We start from the raw sequence: 22014 nt of genomic DNA, 5'->3' as shown, positions 1-22014 counted from the left end.
GCCCTCTGTGCTTGCTCTCAGATTCCCCGAAGGGGAGCTGTGTCTGTCCCGTGGGCTGAATTCTCTAAAGGGGAGTGCGTCCGTGCCCAGGCTCTCTGCAGCTTGTGCAAGGGGCAGGTCTATCAGTTACTATGGTGCTATCTGGCACGCCTGCGGGGAGGAGGATAGGCTCTTTGACTCACGGAAATCTGCTGCTGGGAAGTCTGGATTCTTGTTGTCTGTTGTCTGAAGCTGTGATAGCAGTTCTCTGTCCCCAGTGGCTGCAGGGTCCTGGTTTGTGTCTGAAGCCAGGATCCTAGTCTCAGGCAGCTCTGTTTCTCAAGATGGCGTGGTCTCCGTGCCCACACCAGCCGCTGAGAAGTGTCCGCTTTGTGAGCGGGGCTCCGCCGTCTAGGACTGCCTGGTTAGGCAGCCCCTTGGAAGACCTGCAGAATCTAACTGACCCTAGCTCATACACACACACACACACACCACACACTTCTACACTCTCCTCTATGGGTTCCTCACTCTCTCACATTCTCTCCCTCCCTACCTTGCTGCTGGTCGCCATCTTTTTTTTTCCATCTCAGAGTGTTATTTTTCCTGCTTCTTGAGGTAGGCCTCTAATGTAAGGTGATGAGATTTTAACATTGATAAAGTGGGACACCATTGACTGGAGGGGGGTGTCTTTTTAAAAAAAATATATTTTATTGATTTTTTACAGAGAGGAAGAGAGAGGGATAGAGAGTTAGAAACACCAATGAGAGAGAAACATCTATCAGCTGCCTCTTGCACACCCCCTACTGGGGATGTGCCTGCAACCAAGGTACATTCCCTTGGCCGGAATCAAACCTGGGACCCTTGAGTCCGCAGGCTGATGCTCCATCCACTGAGCCAAACCGGTTTCGGCCCAGGAAGGGGGGGTTCTTGATTAAAAATTTAGTCTATATTGTAATCGCTTTTGGTTTTTTTAATAAAAGGAAATTCACTTCTTAGATCATAGTTGGATTTGCATCCTCTTTTCTTACTTATTATGTTAAAAATCTAAAAAAAATAATTTAAAATTATATTATAAATTATTATATACACTAGAGGCCCAGTGCATGATTGAATCATGCACGTGTAGGGTCCCCTACATGCTTTCGCTTTCGATCACGGGGGAGCTGGGTGCCTGTCCGCTGGTGCACCAGGCCTTCCAGAAGCCTCCGGCGCGGAAAAGGCTTCCGAAAGGCCTGGTGCCTGAGTGGACAGGCACCCAGCTCCCACGCTTTTGCTTTCGATGGCGGGGGAGCTGGGTGCCTGTCCGCTGGTGCACCAGGCCTTTCAGAAGCCTCTGCCCCACTGAAGGTTTCTAAAAGGCCTGGTGCCTGAGTGGACAGGCACCCAGCTCCCCCGCTTTTGATGGTCCACAGTGGGACGTGAGCTCGCTGCCCCAAAGGCCCCTTCTGTGCTGCAGCACAGCCATGGCGCAGACGCTGAGCTCGAGCCTCCGCTGGCGACGCGAGCTCAGCGTCCTGCTGGCCCAATCAGCCACCCCGGCCACCAGAGTCCCGCCCCCCCCGCACCTCCTGGCCAATCGCGGGCATAGTGAAGGTATGGTCAATTTGCATATTTGTCTATTATTAGGTAGGATATTGCTTAAAAACACAGTAAGTAGGTACATAATTACATGAACATATTTTATTGTTAGTTTATAAATTAAATTAATTTGATTGTTATAAAGTAACTATATTTTAAAAAATTATTTTAATCCTATATTTCTTTCTAAATAATAACAATACTAACTTGTATTATTTTTCCTCTGAATTTGCCATAATGTAAGTCGTAAGTGTCACTTTCAAGGCCAGTGCTAGACTTTTTGCCATCATTATAAAATATAAATAATACGAGTACTGTCTGCTAAATTCAAGAAAGTTTATGTATTTATGAAATAAATAAATAAATAACTTACCTAAATTATCTGAATAGCTGATTTGTAATGACATCACTTGTTTAACTAGCTTACTAGCATGCAGTACGATGTGTATCGTCTGAGAGACAGTTACAAAATGTTTTCCTCGTTGCCAATCCCAAAAAATGCCATTGTCCATTAAGTCCAAACAATGGTGGTCGAATTCTAACAACTGAACAACAATGCGAACTTTGATAAGCAGTTCTTGATAATCAGTTCTCAACAATTATTTGTTATTATTAAAGTTTAACATTGTAAAATTAACAAAAATAATATAAAACTCATATCCTGGCTAAATAGCCACATGGCCGCCGAAAACCATATATTCCCTTCCCATTCTCCTGCTGTTCCCTAGCTTGTCGTGCATTCTTTCCAAAAAGCGGGACTTTTTAAAAACGCCGAGGGACGCGGGACAAATTGTTAAAAATCGGGACTGTCCCGCCAAAAGCGGGACGTCTGGTCACCTTACTCTAATGCTATGAACTTCCCTTTCAGGACTGCTTTCTCTGTGTCCTATAGATTTGGTGTTGTTGTCGGTTCATTTTCATTTATTTCCAGGTAATTTTTTATTTCTTCCTTTATTTCCTTGGTAACCCATTCATTGTTTAATAACATACTATTTAGCCTCCATATGTCTGAGTGTTTTTGAGTTTTTTTAAAAATTGTAGTTGATTTCTAGTTTCATGCCATTATGATATGAGATGATGCTTGGTATGATTTTAATCTTCTTGAATTTGTTAAGACTTATTTTATATCCTAACATGTGATCTATCTTTGAGAATGTTCCATGTGCACTTGAAAATAATGTATATTCTGCTGTATTGGGATAAAATGTTCTGTGAATATAAATTAAATCCATCTGATCCAGTGTGTCATTTAAGGTCACCATTTCCGTGTTGATTTTCCCGGATCTCTCTTTTAGTCTGGATTGGCATAGTGGAATGAGCCAGACAAGTCCAGTCCAGAGTGAGCCAAGAGTCAACTTATGGCATGGGAGACTTAACCTATCTTGTCTCCAATTTCCCAGGAACTTATGGTGTTTTTGGATCTCTACCTCTATGCTTAGAACTTGTAGTGGACATGTAGATGTGTTCTGAGGAGGAACAGATATCCAACCTGTGGTTTTGGTTCCTCCTAGCTAAGAAAATCCATACATAGACAATTTCAGGGAGCTGATGACTCCAGCAAGTCCCTTCTAGGCGCCCCATCATTCTTTAGTACCTAGTGGACCTGATACTTCCAGTTCTGATGATGCTGTGTCTCTCAGTTGCCTGAACTTGGTCTGGTGGGGTCTGGGGCTTTCTGATTTCCTCCACAGATTCAGATTCATTATGTAAATTCTTGCCAGAATAAATGATACTGTTTTTTCTAAGAAAGTCTGGAATGTAGGCTGCCTGTGTTATGATAGATGTGTTCCTGAACTCGTAGTCAGGAGACCAAAGTTCTAGCCTCAGCTCAAGCATTAACGAGCAGGAAAACTTTGGCCAAATCCTTTCCCCTCTCTGGGCCTCAGTTTTCCCCTCCATAAAATTAAGGGGTTAGCCTGGATAATACCCTTATTGTCTCTCCTTTTTTGCATCTTTCTATCTCTCTTTTCTGCAACACACCCATTTACCTTAGTTGCCCTTTTATTTTGCTTTTGTTTTTTTCAGTCCCCTCCTGAGACCAACCTTTGTCTCTCTTTCCCCTTTATCATTTTTAGTCATCTTCCATTTTCCTTTTCCCTCCCAGCAGTCCTGCTTTCTAGTACCTAGTGGACCTGATACTTCCAGTTCTGTTACATTCCCACTCTGTTATATGCCTTCTTTCTTTCTTAAAATGCCACCAGAATGAATGAAGCATATATGTGAAATAGAACACATTTTTGAATCAGGTGTTATGGTCCACTTTATTAATTATTTGGTGTGGGTTGCTTGAAGGTTAAAACAGGGCCCCAACACCTTAACCTTCCTTAAGAAGCAGTCATTGCGAATAGAAGTTGCTTTATATAATTGTGTGTGACCTACAATTGACATTTGTTTTGTGGGTCAGTAGTCACCATGGAGGAGAGGTTCCCTACCCTTGACTGTAGCATCTGGCCCACTTGGTTGGCTCAGGCTGTCAGTGGGGCATTGCTAAAGATAGTTAGCCTGGGTGAGGGCATCTTATTTGTAGCTTGGAACTTGAGCCTCTGAGGAGAGAAGGGAGTGCCTTGCTTGCTATATAAAGCACTGACCTTAAACACATTTCAGCCTTTACTTTTATCTAAGACAGAACTCCTTCTATGATGCCCAAAGCATCGACCTCCTTGAATCACTAAAACTGGGAAGGAAGGGCACTTGTACTTTGTAAAAAAAATCCAAACTTCAGATACTTTAAAAAAGATCCTCATCAGTAAGAACATTAAATAAGTGAATAGACTTACAGCACTGAACACATTCTGAGTAAGCAGCACTGGGAGGGTGGGTACCGAGGACTTCACAAAGCCCTGGTTGTCCCCAGGCTGGAGAAAGTCCTTCTGGTGACCCTCCAAATGTGAAGCCATTCTCTTGCTGGTCCATCCCTACTTTCCCATATAGAATGCAAAGGTTGAAACTATTACAATTCTAGATTTAGTGGAATGGAAATGAAGCTTGACTGTACTAGTATTCACTTGAATTTCAACCTGATTCCTCCCAGATCCTTTTCTTTACTCCCATTCCCAAACCTTTGAGGTTTGCTTTCACTCTCTGAGGTTTTCTATAGCTGAACATTCTTTCTACCCTAAGGGAAATTGTGGGTTCTTTTAGCATTTAGAATTCTATTATTGTACTCAATAAAGTTCACTAGCTCTTTGCACTCTAGTGTCTGCTCCATTTACAAATGTCACCTTAGCATCCACCAAAAATGTATTAGGTCCTCAATCAGATGAACTAAGAATATAGTCATCAGAAGAACCTGTCAAGGGGAGCGGTAGTAACTCAAGTTTCCAATTATGATAGGAGTTTGTGATGTGCAGGTGTACACTCATCAAAATAAAACTCATTAAATTGTACATTTAAGTTTTGTACATTTTCCCTAGCCAAGAAGCTCAGTTGGTTAGAGCAGTGGTCGGCAAACCGTGGCTCGCAAGCCACATGCGGCTCTTTGGCCCCTTGAGTGTTCTAACGCCACTTCTTCAAAATAGATTCGCCCAGGTCGAAAACCGACTTCTGCACAAGGACCACGAAGTTTCAATTGCACTGTATGTGCGCGCCCGCATGTGGTATTTTGTGGAAGAACCACACTCAAGGGGCCAAAGAGCCGCCTGTGGCTCGCGAGCCACGGTTTGCTGACCACTGGGTTAGAGCATCATCCCAATACGCCAAAGTTGTAAGTTCAATCCCCAGTAAGGACACATGCAAGAATCAACCAATGAATTCATGGACAGGTGGAACAACAGGTCCATATTTCTCTCTCTTGCTCCCTTTCCCTCACTCTAAAATCAATAAAAACACTGTGGTTAAAAAAAGTTTTGTACATTTCCTGTGTGTGAATTCTACCTCAGTGAAAGAACAATAAGCACATTTTGCACTCTAGTTAATTATATAAATGCTAAGTGTTTAGGAGTAAAGTATACTCAGTCTGAAGCTTATTTTGAAAAGAATAAAAAATAAGGTGGATTCATGGGTGTACTGATGGATGGATAAATGGATAAAATATGATGTAAATAAAATATATCAACATGTTAACTAAAATCAGAGCTGTCACCTGGGTGGCTTAAAGGCTCATCATACCCAAGGCAATGTATTTTCTTCTCCTCATTACCATTCCACTCAGGCACTGAATGATGAGTTCCCCAAACCAAGTGAGAGAACATTTGGTCTTGATGAGCCTTCACCTAGCTGGCAGAACACTTCTCTGCTTCCCACAGTCTGCATTTGTCAAAGACAGACTTAATTGCTTGCAAGCTTTTTGAGGGGAACTTCTACCTCTGTGGTTCAGTGCATTGGCCATAAGTTGAGACACTTCTGGACAATGTCAGGTACATTTTCTCCTTAGTCTTCTCCTCCCCCCAATTGCCAAATGTTAACCATGAAAGCATAGGAGGACTGATCCTTTGGATCTCACTCCCTGCAACCTGCCTGACTTCAACAAACTAAGGGATAGGAGTAAAATAAACATCTCAGTTTCCCAAATCCTAATTTGTCATCCTTTTCCAGGAACATGTTCTTCTCTAGCCTTTATCTGATCATGCCAAAACTGATTCCAACATGAGGCTGGTGGCAAAGGGACAGTGTTGACCTTAATTGCTTGCAAGCTTTTCGAGGGGAACTTCTACCTCTGTTTTTTGATGCCCTCTCTCTGCTGAGCTCTTTCCCTCAAAATGTTTTTGTGTCCCATCCAAAGATCCTGAGATCCTTAATAAGATCACTGAAAACAAACACTAATGTTAGTGTCCTGTCCTCTCTCACATCTATAGCCACTTGATACCCACCACTCATCTCAGTGACTATTATTCAAGTATTCAAAAAACAGGTATTGGGTGCCAAATCTATGCCAGGCAGTACTAGTAAATAAGGTGCTGGGGAAGGTGTGTAAATGCTGACATCAGCAAGCACCAATCTCTCCCTTTGAGTTTCGCTCAACTTAGTAGTTGAGTTACACAGAATGGGTGAGATGTAAGAACACAACAGTCCGTGGTAAAGGAGCCAGTTATGCAATCAGCCTCCTTCCTAGCCTTACCTCCCACCCACTCCCAAGGTTTCCACTACCACTAAGTGCTGACATCTCCTGAATCCATGTCACCAGCTCACAACTCTTCTGAGATGCAGATACTTAGTGATTCCAAGTACCAATCAATGTCTCCTCCTTGATGGTCCACAAGATCCCTCAAACTCAACATGTTTTAAACGAAATTCAGAATTTTTTTTTCTAAAGCTCACTCCTTCTGCATCTTTTGAGACACAGTTCACAATTCATCTCTTCACTGTATCTTTCTCTTACCCCTCCAGGCAGGTTTATTGACTGCCTCCTAGGTATTTCCATTGTCCTTTGTATAAACCCCTATCCACAGCATTTACTATACTATCTTCAAATTATTTCTTTTTTTTAAATTTTGAAAAATTAAATTTATTAACATGACACTGGTTTGCAAAACCATACAGGTTTCAAATATATAACTAAACAAAACAGCATACGTATAGCATCGTGAGCCTATCACCCCAAGCAAAGTCTCTTTCCATCCCCATTTTTGCCTCCTTTCCCCACCTCCACCTACCCCTACCCCCTTTCCCTCTGCTTATCACCACAATATTGTCTGTGTCTATGTGTTAGGTATATAAGTTTTTAGGCTAATCCCTTCACCTTCTTTCATCCAGCCCCCAACTCTCCTCTTCCCTCTGACAGCTGTCAGTCTATTCCATGTTTCCATGTATCTGTTTTAATTTTGTCAGTTTTTCATTAGATTCCACATATAAGTGAGATAGTATGGTATTTGTCTTTCTCTGACTAATTTATTTCACTTAGCACAGTAAGCTCTAGGTTTATCCATGTTCTCTCAAAAGGTAAAATTTCTTTCTTTTTCCAACTGCATAGTATTCCATTGTGTAAAGGTACCACAATTTTAAAAAATTAAACAAATATTTATTAAGTACATTCTAGTAGGCATTTTTAACTTTATAATTTTGATTGAGAAAAATTATCTCAGTAGCTCTTATTTACTTATTTATTTTTATCGTTGACAGTAATAGATGTCCCTCATCAGCCCCTTTTCTCCCTTCCACCCAACCCTCGCCACACCTCAGGCCTTCACCACATTATTGACTGAGTCCATAGGTAATGCATATATGCATATATGTTCTTTGGTTAATCTCTTCCCATCTCCCTCAACCCCTCCCCTCTGCCATCTGTTAGTCTGCTCCATGTATCCATGACTCTGGACCTATTTTTTTATTGTTTAAAGTATTTCAAATAGTATTACAATGTCTACTTTTTCCCCCATTGACCTGCCCATGGCCTCCCCTAACCCCCAGCACATGGGCTCATCCCCCTTGTGTCTGTGTCCATTGGTTATGCTCATATGCATGCACACAAGTCCTTAGGTTGATCCCTTACCCCACCCCAACCCCCCCTGCTTTCCTACTGAAGTTTGACAGTCTGTTCCATGCTTCTCTGTCTCTGTATCTATTTTTGTTCATCAGTTTATGATGTTCTTTATATTCCACAAATGAGTGAGCTCATGTGATATTTATCTTCTCTGACTGGCTTATTTTGCTTAACATAATGCTCTCCATGTCCATCCATGCTGCTGCAAATGGTAAGAATTCCTTCCTTTTCACAGCAGCGCAGTATTCCATTTTATAGATGTACCACAGTTTTCTAATCCATTCATCTGCTGATCGGCACTTAGGCTGTTTTGAAATCTTAGCTATTGTAAATTGTGCTGCTGTGAACATAGGGGTGCATATATCCTTTCTGATTGGTGTTTCTGGTTTCTTGGGATATATTCCTAGAAGTGGGATCACTGGGTCAAATGGGAGTTCCATTTTTAGTTTTTTGAGGAAACTCCATACTGTTTTCCACAGTGGCTGCACCAGTCTGTATTCCCACCAGGAGTGTATGAGGGTTCCTTTTTCTCCATATCCTTGCCAGAACGTGTTGTATGTCAGTTTGTTGATGATAGCCTTTCTGACAGGTGTGAGATGGTACTGCCTTGTCATTTTCATTTGGATCTCTTAAATGATTAGTGACTTTGAACATGTTTTCGTATGTCTCTTGGCCTTCTGTATGTCCTCTTTCAAAAAGTGTCTATTTAGGTACTGTGCCCATTTTTTGTTTATTCTTCCTGATTGAGTTTTGGGAGCTTGTATTTTTTTAGGAATATGTCCCTTTCTTCTAGATTGACCAATTTGTTGGAATAGAGTTGTTCATAGTTGTTTTTTCCCCCCATTCTTTGTATTTCTGTGGGGTCTGTTGTTATTTTCCTTCTTTTATTTCTGATTTTGTTTATATGGGTCATGTCTCTTTGCTTCTTGGTGAACCTGGCTAGAGGTTCATCAATCTGTTTTTGTAATTTCTTTATTGGTTAAGGTATTACATATGTGTCCTCATCCCTCCATTAACCCCCCCCAACCCCCCCAGCCCTCACCCTCCTCGTGTCCATGTCCATTGGTTAGGCTTATGCGCATGCATACAAGTACTTTGGTTGATCTCTCCCCCTTACCCGCACCCTCCCCTACCTTCCCTCTGAGGTTTGACAATCTGATCGATGCTTCTCTGTCTCTGAATCTGTCCCTGTTCATCAGTTTATGTTATTCATTATATTCCATAAATGAGTGAGATCATGTGATATTTATCTTTCTCTGACTGGCTTATTTCATTTAGCATAATGCTCTCCAGTTCCATTCATGCTGTTACAAATGGTAAGAACTCCTTCTTTTTTACTGCAGCATAGTATTCCATTGTATAGATGTACCACATTTTTTAATCCACTAATCTGCTGATGGGCACTTAGGCTGTTTCCAAATCTTAGCTATGGTAAATTGTGCTGCTATGAACATAACTTTGCATATATACTTTCCAACTGGTGTTTCTAGTTTTTTGGTATATATTCCTAGAAGTGGGATCACTGGGCCAAATGGAAGTTCCATTTTTAGTTTTTTGAGGAAACTCCATACTGTTCTCCACAGTGGCTGCACCAGTCTGCATTCCCACCAGCAGTGCAAAAGAGTTCCTTTTTCTCCGCATCCTCGCCAGCACATGTCGTTGGTTGATTTTTTGATGATAGCCATTCTGACAGGTGTAAGATGATACTGCATTGTCATTTTGATTTGCATCTCTCAGATAATTAGTGACTTTGAGCATGTTTTCATGTGTCTCTTGGCTTTCCTTCTGTCTTCTTTTGAAAAGAATCTATTTAGGTCAGTTGTCCATTTTTTGATTGGATTGTTTATCTTCCTTTTGTTAAGTTGTATGAGTACCCTATAAATGCTGGATATTAAACCCGTATTGGTGTTAACATTGGGGCATATGTTCACCCATGCAGTGGGCTTTATTGTTGTTTTGTTGATAGTTTCCTTTGCTGTGAAAAGCTTTTTATTTTCATGTAGTCCCATTTGTTTATTTTTTCCTTAGTTTCCATTGCCCTAGGAGCAGTATCAGTGAAGAAATTTTTTCAGCATATGTCTGAGATTTTGCTGCCTGTGGATTCCTCTAGTATTTTTGTAGTTTCCCATCTTATGTTTAAGTCCTTTATTCATTTTGAGTTTATTTTTGTGTATGGTATAAGTTGGTGGTCAAGTTTCATTTTTTTGCATGCATCTGTCCAATTTTCCCTACACTATTTATTGAAGAGACTGTCTTGACTCCATTTTATATTCTTGCCTCCTTTGTCAAATATTAATTGGGCATAGTGGTTTGGGTCGATTTCTTGGTTCTCTATTCTATTCCATTGATCTATATGTCTGTTCTTGTGCCAGTACCAGGCAGTTTTGAGAACAGTGGCTTTGTACTACAGCTTGATATCTGGTATTGAGAACCCACCCACTTTGTTCTTCTTTCTCAGGATTTCTGTGGCTATTCGGGGTCTTTTTTTATTCCAGATAAATTTTTGGAGAGTTTTTTCTAGGTCTGTGAAATATGCCGTTGGTATTTTAATTGGGATTGCATTGCATCTATACATTGCTTTGGGTAGTATGGACATTTTGATGATGTTGATTCTACCAATCCATGAACATGGTATGTTCTTCCACCTGTTTACGTCTTACTCTATTTCTTTTTTCAGTGTCCTGTAGTTTTTCGCATATGGGTCTTTTACCTCCTTAGTTAAGTTTATTCCTAGGTATCTTAATTTTTTGGTACAATGATAAATGAGATTGCTTTTTAATCTCACTCTGTAAGTTCATTTTTGGTGTAAAGAAATGCCATAGATTTCTTGGCATTAATTTTGTATCCTGCTACATTGCCAAATTCACTTATTAAGTCTAATAATTTTTTGATGGAGTCTTTAGGGTTTTCTATGTACAGTATCATGTCATCTGCAAATAAGGACAGTTTTACTTCTTCTTTTCCAATTTGGATGCTTTATATTTCTTCTTCTTGCCTGATTGCAATGGCTAGTACTTCCAGTACTATGTCGAACAGGAGTGGTGAGAGTGGGCATCCCAGTCTTGTTCCTGTTCTTAGGGGAATGGTTTTAGTTTTTGTCCATTGAGTATGATGTTGGATGTGGGTTTTTCATATATGGCTTTTATTATGCTGAGGTATGATCCTTCTATTCCCACCTTGCTGAGATTTTTTATCAAAAATGGGTGTTGGATTTTGTCAAATGCTTTTTCTGCATCAATTGTTATGACTATGTGGTTTTTATCTCTCAGTTTGTTTATGTGATGTATCATGTTTATTGATTTGCAGATATTGTATCATCCTTACATCCCCGGGATAAATCCTACTTGGACATGTTGTTTGATCTTTCTGATGTACTGCTGGATCAGATTTGCTAGAATTTTGTTGAGGATTTTGGCATCTATGTTCATGAGGGATATTGGCCTATCATTCTTTTTCATTGTGTTGTCTTTATCTGGTTTTGGTATTAGGGTGATGTTGGTTTCATAGAATGAGCTTGGAAGAGTTCCTTCCACTTGAATTTTTTGGAATAGTCTAAGGAGTATAGGTTTTAGTTCTTCCTTGCATGTTTGGTAAAACTCCCCTGTGAAGCCTGGGCCCCAGTTTTTTGTTTGCTGGAAGCTTTTAGATGACTGCTTCTATTTCTTCCATAGTTATCAGCCTATTGTGATTTTTAGATTCTTCCTGATTGAGTTTTGGAAGGTTATATTTTTCTCGGAATGTGTCCATTTCCTCCAGGTTTTCTATTTTGTTAGAATAGAGTTGTTCATAGTATTTTTTAACAATCCTTTGTATTTCTGTGGGGTTTGTTGTTATTTCGCCTTTCTCATTTCTTATTTTGTTTATTTGAGTCCTCTCTCTTTGCTTCTAGGTGAGCTTGGCTAGAGGTTAATCAATCTTGTTTATCCTTTCAATGAACCAGCTCTTGGTTTCATTGATTTTTTGTAGTTTTTTTTTTTTCTCTATGTCATTTATTTCTGCTCTGATCTTTATTATCTCCTTCCTTGTGGATACTGTGGGCTTTTCTTGTTGCTCTCTTTCTCATTCTTCAAGTTGCAGAGTTAGATGGTTTATTACCAGTTTTTCTTGTTTTTTGAAGTAGGCCTGTAGTGCTATGAACTTTCCTCTCAGTACTGCTTTTACTGTGTCCCATATATTTTGGGATTGTTGTGTTTTCATTGTCAGTTGTTTATAGGATGTTTTTTATTTCTTCTTTGGTGTCTTTGGTAACACTATCATTGTTTAATAACATGCTATTCAGCCTCAAAGTATTTGAATTTTTGAGATTGTTTTTACTGTAGTTTATTTCTAATATTATGCCATTGGGATCTGAGAAGATTCTTGATATGATTTTAATCTTCTGAATTTGGAGAAACTTTGCCTGTGTCCCAATATGTGGTCAGTCTTTGAAAATGTCCCATGTGCACTTGAGAAGAATGTATATTCTGTAGCTTTGGGATTGAATGTTCTGAAGATGTCAATTAAGTCCATCTGATCTAGTGAGTTGTTTAGGATTACTGTTTCTTTGCTGATTTTTTGTCTAGAGGATTTATCCAGTGATGTTAATGGGGTATTAAAGTCTCCTACTATGATCGCATTGCTGTGAATCTCTCCCTTGATATTTTCCAGAAGTATTTTTTTATGTATTTGTGTGCTGCTGCATTGAGTGCATATATGTTTACCAGAGTTATGTCCTCTTGTTGTAACGATCCCTTTAGAATTATGAAGTGGCCTTCTTTGTCTCTTGCTTTGGCCTTCACTTTGAGGTCTATTTTTTCAGATATAAGTATTGCTACCTCAGCTGTTTTTTCATTTCCATTTGCCTGAAATATATTTTTCCATCCCTTCACTTTCAGTCTGTGTGAGTCTTATATTCTGAGGTGTGTCTCTTGTAGACAGCATATACACTGAGTGGCCAGATTATTATGATCTCTGAACTCATAATAATCTGACCATTCAGTGTATATCCTATATAATAAAAGGCTAATATGCAAATTGTCCCCTCAACCAGGAGTTCGACCAGCAGGAAGGCCGGCCAACTGCCCATGTCCCCTCCCCTTGGCCAGGCTGACCGGACCCCATCCATACATGAATTCATGCACCGGGCCTCTAATATATATACACTGAGTGGCCAGATTATTATGACCACGCCATCAGTACTTCGTTGGGCCACCTTTTGCCTTTAATACTGCAGCAATTCTTCTTGGCATTGACTCCACGAGATGTTGAAAGGTGATCCGAGGAATCTGACACCATGCCTGATGAATAGCACTGTCCAGTTCTGTGAGATTTGATGGTTGTGGAATCAGCTGCCTGATGGCTCTTTTAACTTCGTCCCACAAATCCTCAATTGGATTGAGATCTGGTGATTGTGTCTCCACCTAAGCAAGGTAAAGTCTCCCTCATGTTCTTGAAACCACTCCTGCACAATATGAGCACCGTGGCATGGCACATTGTCTTGTTCGAAGAAGGCATCTCCATTGGGATACACCATCAACATGATAGGATGAACTTGATCAGCAACGATACTTAGGTATGTTGTGCTATTCAGACGTTGTTCTACACTAATTAAAGGGCCCAAATAATGCCAGGAAAACATGCCCCGAACCATAACACTGCCCCGACCAGCTTGAAGGGTTGTACTCATGCATGTGGGGTGCATGCTTTCATGCTGTTTCCGTGAAATTCTCACTCTGCCATCTGCATGATGCAACTAGAAACGTGATTCATCGGACCACATGACTTTTTTCCAATGCTTAACTGTCCAATCCTTGTGTTCCTGTGCGAATTGAGATGTTTTATCTTGGTAACTGCAGACAGCAAAGTTGTTTGAACAGGCCTTCAGCTTCCATATCCCATATGGTGCAGTGTATGGCTAATTTGCCTACAAACATCAGGTGGTCATAATAATCTGGCCACTCAGTATATATATATATATATATATATATATATATATATATATATATATATAATTTTATCTTATCCGTTCAGTCACCTGATGTCTTTTGATTGGAACATTTAGACCATTGACTTTTAAGGTTATTATTGATAGGTACTTATTTGGAGCCATTTTTATTCTTTATGCCTGTGTTCCTTCTTCCTTTTCTATTTTTTCTTTTTATAACAGTCCCTTTAGCATTTCTGGCATTGCTAGCTTGGTAGTGATAAACTCCTTTAGCCCTTTTGGTCTGCGAAGCTGCTGATTTCCCCTTCAATTTTGAATGATAGCCTTGTTATATAGAGTATTCTTGGATTCAGTCCCTTGCTTTGCATCACTTTGTATACTTCATTCCATTCCCTTCTGGCCTGATGTGTTTCTGTTGAGAAATCATTTGATAATCTAATGGGATATCCTTTGTAGATAACTCTCTGTGTCTCTCTTGCAGCCTTTAAGATTCTCTATTTGTTGTTAATGTTTGCCATTGTAATTATGACATGTCTTGGTGTGGGTCTTTTGGGGTTCATCTTGTTTGGGACTCTCTGTGCTTGTGTGACCTTTTTCTTCCCCATATCAGGGAAGTTTTCAGTCATTATTTCTTTAAATAGGTTCTCTAATCCTTGCTGCTCTTCTTGTCCTTGTGGCACCCCTATTATTCGTATGTTACTTTGTTTCATGTTGTTCCAAAGCTCCCTTAGGCTATCCTCCTGCTTTTAATTTTTTTTTCCAATTGCTGTTCAGATTGGGTTTGTTTTTGTACCTTATATTCTAACTCACTTATTCCTTACTCTGCTTCTCCTAGTCTACTGTTCAAACCTTCCATTGCATTTTTGATTGTAGCTATATCATCTTTTATTTCCTCCTGATTTTTATATAGGTTGTTGATTTTCTCATCCATCTGGTTTATGAACTATATGCTCATTACTCTGAATTCTTTTTCTGACATTTTGCATGACTCCATTTCATTTAGTTCCTTTCTTGATGATTCCTCTTTTTCTTTCCTATAGGGATTGTTTTGTTGTTTCCCCATTCTAGCTATCACCAGAAGGTCCAAGCGCCAAGTTGCAGGGGCCTGAGCTGTATGCAGCAGTAGCATTGCACTACCTGAGTGTCACTGAAGAGCTCAGGCACCAATATGTGTTGCAGCCATGGTTGGCAGGAGCTGTGGGTGCCTAAATTCAGAGTTCCTTCACACCTGCACCAAGAATCAGAGTCATGGGTGTTCGGTGCGGCCTCATGTGCGCACCAAGAATCAGAGTCCCCATGCGAGTGCTGGGAATCAGAGTCCCTGCATGCACACACTGAGAATTGGAGTCCCTGGCTCTTGGTGCGGCCTTGCGCACCCACCGAGATTCAGTGCCCCTGCAAGCACGCCAATAATTGGAGTCATTGGAGCTCGGTGTGGCTTTGCGCACATGCTGAGAATCAGAGTCCCTGTGCGTGCTCACAATGAGAATCAAAGTCACTGGCACTCAGTGCAGCCATGCGCGCATGCCAAGAATCAGAGTCCCTGGCCTCCTAGGGGGACCAGGCTGCACAGTCACCCTGTGTCAGCAGGAGGCCCACTCATGTGCCGTGGGTCACGTGGGCCCTATGTCACTGTGACTGGTTGGGGAGAGGGGTATGCATTCTGTGACTCACATGAATCTGCGGCCGGAATGTCTGGAGTCTCGGTGTCCATGAGTCTGCAGCTGTGGTAGCCGGTCTTTGTCCAGAGTGGTTATAGAGTCCCGGTTTGTGTCTGAGGCCAGTCTGGGTGGTGGTGAGCCTAGGATCCTAGTCACAGCAGTTCTGCCTTTCAAGATGGCGTGGTTTCTGTGCTAGCGCCAACCATCAGGGAGTGTTTGCAGTAGCAGCAGGGTCTCGCAGTCTAAGACTGCCTGGTCTGCCAGTTCCTGAAAGTCCTGCAAAATGTAACTGTCCCTAGCTTGCTCTCTCTCTCTCTCTCTCTCTCTCTCTCTCTCTCTTTCTCTTTCTCTCTCTCTCACACACACACATGCGCACATACACACACACACACACACACACACACACATACACACCACTTCCATACACTCCCCTTTTGCTCCCTCACTCTCTCCCTCAGTGCCATCCTGCCAGATGCCATCTTCAGAATTGACTCTGGAACTATTTTCTTCATCATTTTATTTTGTTCATTAGATTCCACATATAAGTGAAGTACTGTGATATTTGTCTTTCTCTGACTGGCTTACTTTACTTATCATAATAATCTGTAGGTCTATCCATGCTGTGGCAAAGGGTAAGAAATTCCTCCTTTTATAGCCAGATAGCATTTCATTGTGTAAATGTACCACAGCTTTTTTACCCACTCATCTACTAATGGGCATTTAGGTTGCTTCCAGATCTTAACTATTATAAATTATGCTGCTATGAACATAGAAGTGCATATATCCTTTCTGATTATTGTTTTGAGATTCTTAGGATATATTTCCAGACATGGAATCCTTGGGTCAAAAGGTAGTTTCATTTTTAAATTTTTGAGGAAACTCCATAGATATTTCCCACAGTGGCTGAACCAGTCTACATTCCCACCAGCAGTGTGCTAGTGTTCCCTTTTCTCCTCATCCTCACCAGCATTTGTTGATTTATTGATGGTAGTCATTCTGGAAGGTGTGAGGTGATACCTCATTGTCATTTTAATTTGCATCACTCTGATGATTAGTCAACATTTTTTCATATGTCTATTGGCCATCTGTATGTCCTCTTTGGAGAAGTGTCTATTCAGGACCCTTTTCCCATTTTTAAATTAGATTATTTGTCTTCCTGGCATTGAGGTTTATAAGTTCTTTACATATTTTGAAAATTAACCACTTATCAGATGTATTATTATTTTTTTTTTCATCGTTGAATTTTTTTTTTAATTTCTTTATTGATTAAGGTGTCACATATTTGTCCTCATCCCCCCATTCCCATCCCACCCCTCTCCCCACGCATGCCCCAATCCCCTGTTGAACTTAACCGTTGGATAGGCTTATATGCATGCATACAGGTCCTTTGGTTGAACTCTCCCCCTCCCCCACCCTCCCCCTACCCTCTCCTATCCTCCCTCTGAGGCCCGATAGTCCGATCGATGCCTCCTTGCTTCTGGTTCTGTTCTTGTTCCTCAGTCTATGTTGTTCATCATTTCCTCTAGATGAACGAGATCATATGTCACTAGATATATACTAATAAGAACTGAATGTGAGACGAGCAATAGTATTTATGCTGACAGGCAAATGAATCAATCTGTAGCGAGCTTCCCCCTGGACCAACAGTTCTTTTGAGACCCAATTTCGATGTCCAGTAGTTCCTTATGTGTACATGTCAGCACTGACCCCTCAGCTCTGGATGGTGGACAAATGGTGGTAACGGAGGTCCGACTCCCTCTGGTTTGGTCTCGGCCGAACCCAGGGGCACGGCGTCACCCGGACTAAGGGGCACGTGGCCTCACCCATACCCAAGGGGCGCGTGTTCTCACCCGGGCCTGGGACCCAGCCTCACCCGGATGGATCCAGGGGCGCACGGCCTCACCCGGACCCAGGATCTGGCTTCACCCGTACCCAGGGACGCTTGGCCTCTCCCAGACCCAGGGACACGTGGCCTCACCCGGGCTTAGTTGCACAAGGCCTCACCTGGATCCAGGGACACATGGTCTCTCCCGGACCCAGGGACGCTTGGCCTCTCCCAGACCCAGGGCCACTTGGGCTCACCCGGGCCTAGGTGCACGAGGCCTCATCCGGATCCAGGGACACATGGTCTCACCCGGACCCAGGGACGCTTGGCCTCTCCCAGACCCAGGGGCACGTGGCCTCACCCGGGCCTAGGTTCACGAGGCCTCACCCGGATCCAGGGACACATGGTCTCACCCAGACCCAGGAACGTTTGGCCTCTCCCAGACCCAGGGCCACTTGGGCTCACCCGGGCCTAGGTGTACGAGGCCTCACCCGGATCCTGGGACACATGGTCTCACCCGGACCCAGGGATGCTTGGCCTCTCCCAGACCCAGGGCCACTTGGGCTCACCCGGGCCTAGGTGCACGAGGCCTCACCCGGATCCAGGGACGCATGGTCTCACCTGGACCCAGGGATGCTTGGCCTCTCCCCGACCCAGGGCCACTTGGGCTCACCCGGGCCTAGGTGCACGAGGCCTCACCCGGATCCAGGGACACACGGTCTCACCCAGACCCAGGAACGTTTGGCCACTCCCAGACCCAGGGCCACTTGGGCTCACCCGGGCCTAGGTGCACGAGGCCTCACCCGGATCCAGGGACACACGGTCTCACCCAGACCCAGGAACGTTTGGCCACTCCCAGACCCAGGGCCACTTGGGCTCACCCGGGCCTAGGTGCACGAGGCCTCACCCAGATCCAGGGACACATGGTCTCACCCGGACCCAGGGACGCTTAGCCTCTCCCAGACCCAGGGGCACGTGGCCTCACCCGGGCCTAGGTGCACGAGGCCTCATCCGGATCCAGGGACACATGGTCTCACCCGGACCCAGGGACGCTTGGCCTCTCCCAGACCCAGGGCCACTTGGGCTCACCCGGGCCTAGGTGCACGAGGCCTCATCCGGATCCAGGGACGCATGGTCTCACCCGGACCCAGGGACGCTTGGCCTCTCCCAGACCCAGGGCCACTTGGGCTCACCCGGGCCTAGGTGCACGAGGCCTCACCCGGATCCTGGGACACATGGTCTCACCCGGACCCAGGGATGCTTGGCCTCTCCCAGACCCAGGGCCACTTGGGCTCACCCGGGCCTAGGTGCATGAGGCCTCATCCGGATCCAGGGACACATGGTCTCACCCGGACCCAGGGACGCGTGGCCTCTCCCAGACCCAGGGCCACTTGGGCTCACCCGGGCCTAGGTGCACGAGGCCTCATCCGGATCCAGGGACGCATGGTCTCACCCGGACCCAGGGGCGCTTGGCCTCCCCCAGACCCAGGGCCACTTGGGCTCACCCGGGCCTAGGTGCACGAGGCCTCACCCAGATCCAGGGACACATGGTCTCACCCAGACCCAGGGACGCTTAGCCTCTCCCAGACCCAGGGCCACTTGGGCTCACCCGGGCCTAGGTGCACGCGGCCTCACCCGGATCCAGGGACACATGGTCTCGCCTGGACCCAGGGGTGTGTGGGCTCTCCCAGACCCAGGGGCGCTTGGCCTCACCCGGGCACGGGATCCAGCGTCATCCGGGTCCAGGGGCACTTGGCCTCACCCGGACCCGGAGTCTGGCCTCACCTGGACCCAGGGGCATGTGGCCTCACCTAGACCCAGGGACGTGAGGCCTCACTTATACCCAGAGGCGTGTGACCACACCCGAGCCCAGAGGCGCGCAACCCCGCCCGCACCCGGGTCTCAGCGGGGCCCCGTCTTCCCGATCCCAATTCCTGCCGGTCAATCCCCCCTCAGCAATTCCCCTGGCCATCCTTCCAGAGCTCCAGTATGGCTGCTGCAGAACTCGTCGGGCAGCGGCTCAGCGAAGCTCCGGTGCACCCGGTGCATGGCGGTGGGCCAGTCTGGCGTCGCTGCGTCGGCCCTTGGGTCTGCATCGGTGGCCGGTCGCCGAGCATGCGCACCTGGCCGCTTCCGGGGCGTTGAGATTCTTGACAGACTCAGAGGTCAGCAAGCGCGGAGTCTCCCATCCCATGTCTCATAGGGGTTCGTCTGTCCGTGCTTGGCTGCCAGTGGAGCCGTCCCCTCAGCCGGAGACCGCCAGGGGATCTGCGCCGAGCACGTTCCAGGCCGCTGTTGTATCGCCTGAGCCTTAGTTCTTTTGTGTCGCCTGAGCCGTAGTTCTTAAAGTGTGGTCTTTGGGTCACCGGCATCAGCATCATCCCACATACCCCTCTTTTATTCTAGTTGTAGAGCATCTACTCAGCCAGCCCTATGGTGGTCTTGGATGGTGTCTGCTCTGCTCTCTTGTCGTAGTCTCAAAGTTGTTGTGGTAGGCAACAATCAGGCTTCCGCCCTATGCCTCCATCTTGGTCCTCCTTTGTATAGTTAAGTCTTGATTGTTGTTGGTGTCACTGGGGGGGCTCTCTTTGTCTATAAAGGAAGAGTTGCTGTGCAGGAGACTCGTTTATGGGCCGGATCTTGGTGCAGCAAAGCTTTGGCGCTCACTGAATATTCCCGTTGAATGTGTCCCTTATGCACGTGGTTGAAATCTGGTGTCATCTCCCACAGACCACCAGATGCCCTCGTTTCTGGGTCTCCAATGGGGTGTAGATCAGCTACTGCCTTAGGCACTCAGCAAGGATTACAGCAAAAACTGTAGTTTCTTCCTCCTGTCTGAGTGGCCCTGGAGCAGTCCGACTAGAACAGCAGATCATCTGGTCCGCTGCCAGAGGGCAGGCCACCCACATGCATAAGCCGTTGCTTGGGGCGCAGGTGTGCCTGCAAGATTTGCGGGGCAGGTCTTCAAAACGTGCGGGGTGGGTCCCAGGGCGGGGCGGGGTCTCAGGGCGCCCACAGGCCATGGTGCGGCGAGCCAAGATGGCTGTGAGTCTGGTCCTTCTGCCTTCCACGTATCTAAGTCCCCTCGTTCCGCACTCCAGCGCAGCAAACACTGATTGCTGGGCGCACCTCCGCAAGAGTCCCGCCTCTCCCCGCAGGCATCTGGGTCTCCCGGGGTTCGCCAGAAGATGGGTTTCAGGGTGATGGAGAGCCAATCTCCCCTAGGTTTGGAACAAAAGCCCCTCTCCCCCGCCACCAGCCAGACCCACGCACCTCCACACCTCATCCCCTCCGATTTCGCTGGGTGCGAGGCAACAGAACAGCCCCTAACCTCCGCCGCCATCTTTTTCATACTTCCCAATCTGTACCTCTTAATCCCTTCATTTCAGTCAACTCTACTGAAGTCTAGCGCCGCTGGGAGGTGCACGGAAAGGGCGCCCGGGCCTCCATCCAGTGCGCGGTGCGCGCGTCCCGCGGAACCAGGCGCGCGAGGGCCACGCGGCTGGGACGGGCGCTGGGCGGCCGCCGAGCTCCAGGCACCGCCATCGCCGCGTTCCGAACGTCGCCGCCGCGGCGTCCCCCCAATTTATACTTCTTAATCCCTTGAATTCAGTCAACTCTACTGAAGTCTAGCGCAGCAGGGAGGTGCACGGAGAGGGCGCCTGGGCTTCCGTCCGGTGCGCGGTGTGCGCGTCCCGCGGAACCAGGCGCGCGAGGGTCGCGCGGCTGGGATGGGCGCTGGGCGGCCGCCGAGCTCCAGGCACCGCCATCGCCGCGTTCCGGACGTCGCCGCCGCGGCGTCCCCCCAATTTATACTTCTTAATCCCTTGAATTCAGTCAACTCTACTGAAGTCTAGCGCCGCCGGGAGGTGCACGGAGAGTGCGCCCGGGCCTCCGTCCGGTGTGCGGGGTGCGCGGCCCGCGGCACCAGGCGCGCAGGGGCTGCGCAGCGGGGACGGGTGCTGGGAGGCCGCCGGGCTCCGGGCGCCGCCGCGGCGGCGGCGTCCCCAGCGTCCCGGGCCGGGTGGCCTGCGGGGGCGGCGGAGTTGCTAAAGTGAGTGAGTTTCCCAGGGTTTCGCCCGGAATGGGGTTCAGTGCAATCGGAGCCGGTGCTCAGTGCACTCCGGAGCCTTTATCTCCTTCCTGCCAGTGAACTCCGGCCAGGTCATCAGCCGCCCCCTCCTCTCCGGTTCCATCCTCCCCGCAGGCGCGTGTGCTCGTGTCTCCATACCTCAGGCTTTTACGGCTTCCCCGACTGTCCCCGTGGCCTTCTCCTTCCCCCCAGCTGTGGGTATTTCAGTCCGCCAGCTCTCCTGTGGTTCTGGACGATGTCCGTTCTGACCTCTAGTTGTATTTTTGAAATTGTTGTGCCCGGCTGCAGGTTAGGTGTTTAACCTATGCCGCCATCTTGGTTTCTCCTCAGATGTATTATTGCCAAATATGTTCTCCCATTCAGTGGGTTCCCATTTCATTTTGTTGATGGTTCCCTTGATGTGCAAAAGCTTTTTAGTTTGATGTAGTCTTATTTATTTTTCCTTTGTTTCCCTTGCCTAAGGATATACATCTGAAATTTTACCACCTATGTTTTCTTCTAGGATTTTAATTGTTTTGCAACTTACATTTAAGTCTT

The sequence above is a fragment of the Eptesicus fuscus genome, chromosome 1, assembly GCF_027574615.1.
Source record: "Eptesicus fuscus isolate TK198812 chromosome 1, DD_ASM_mEF_20220401, whole genome shotgun sequence".
Taxonomy (NCBI): domain Eukaryota; kingdom Metazoa; phylum Chordata; class Mammalia; order Chiroptera; family Vespertilionidae; genus Eptesicus; species Eptesicus fuscus.
The sequence above is the reverse complement of the archived record's forward strand: the minus strand, read 5'-3'. Positions refer to the sequence as shown.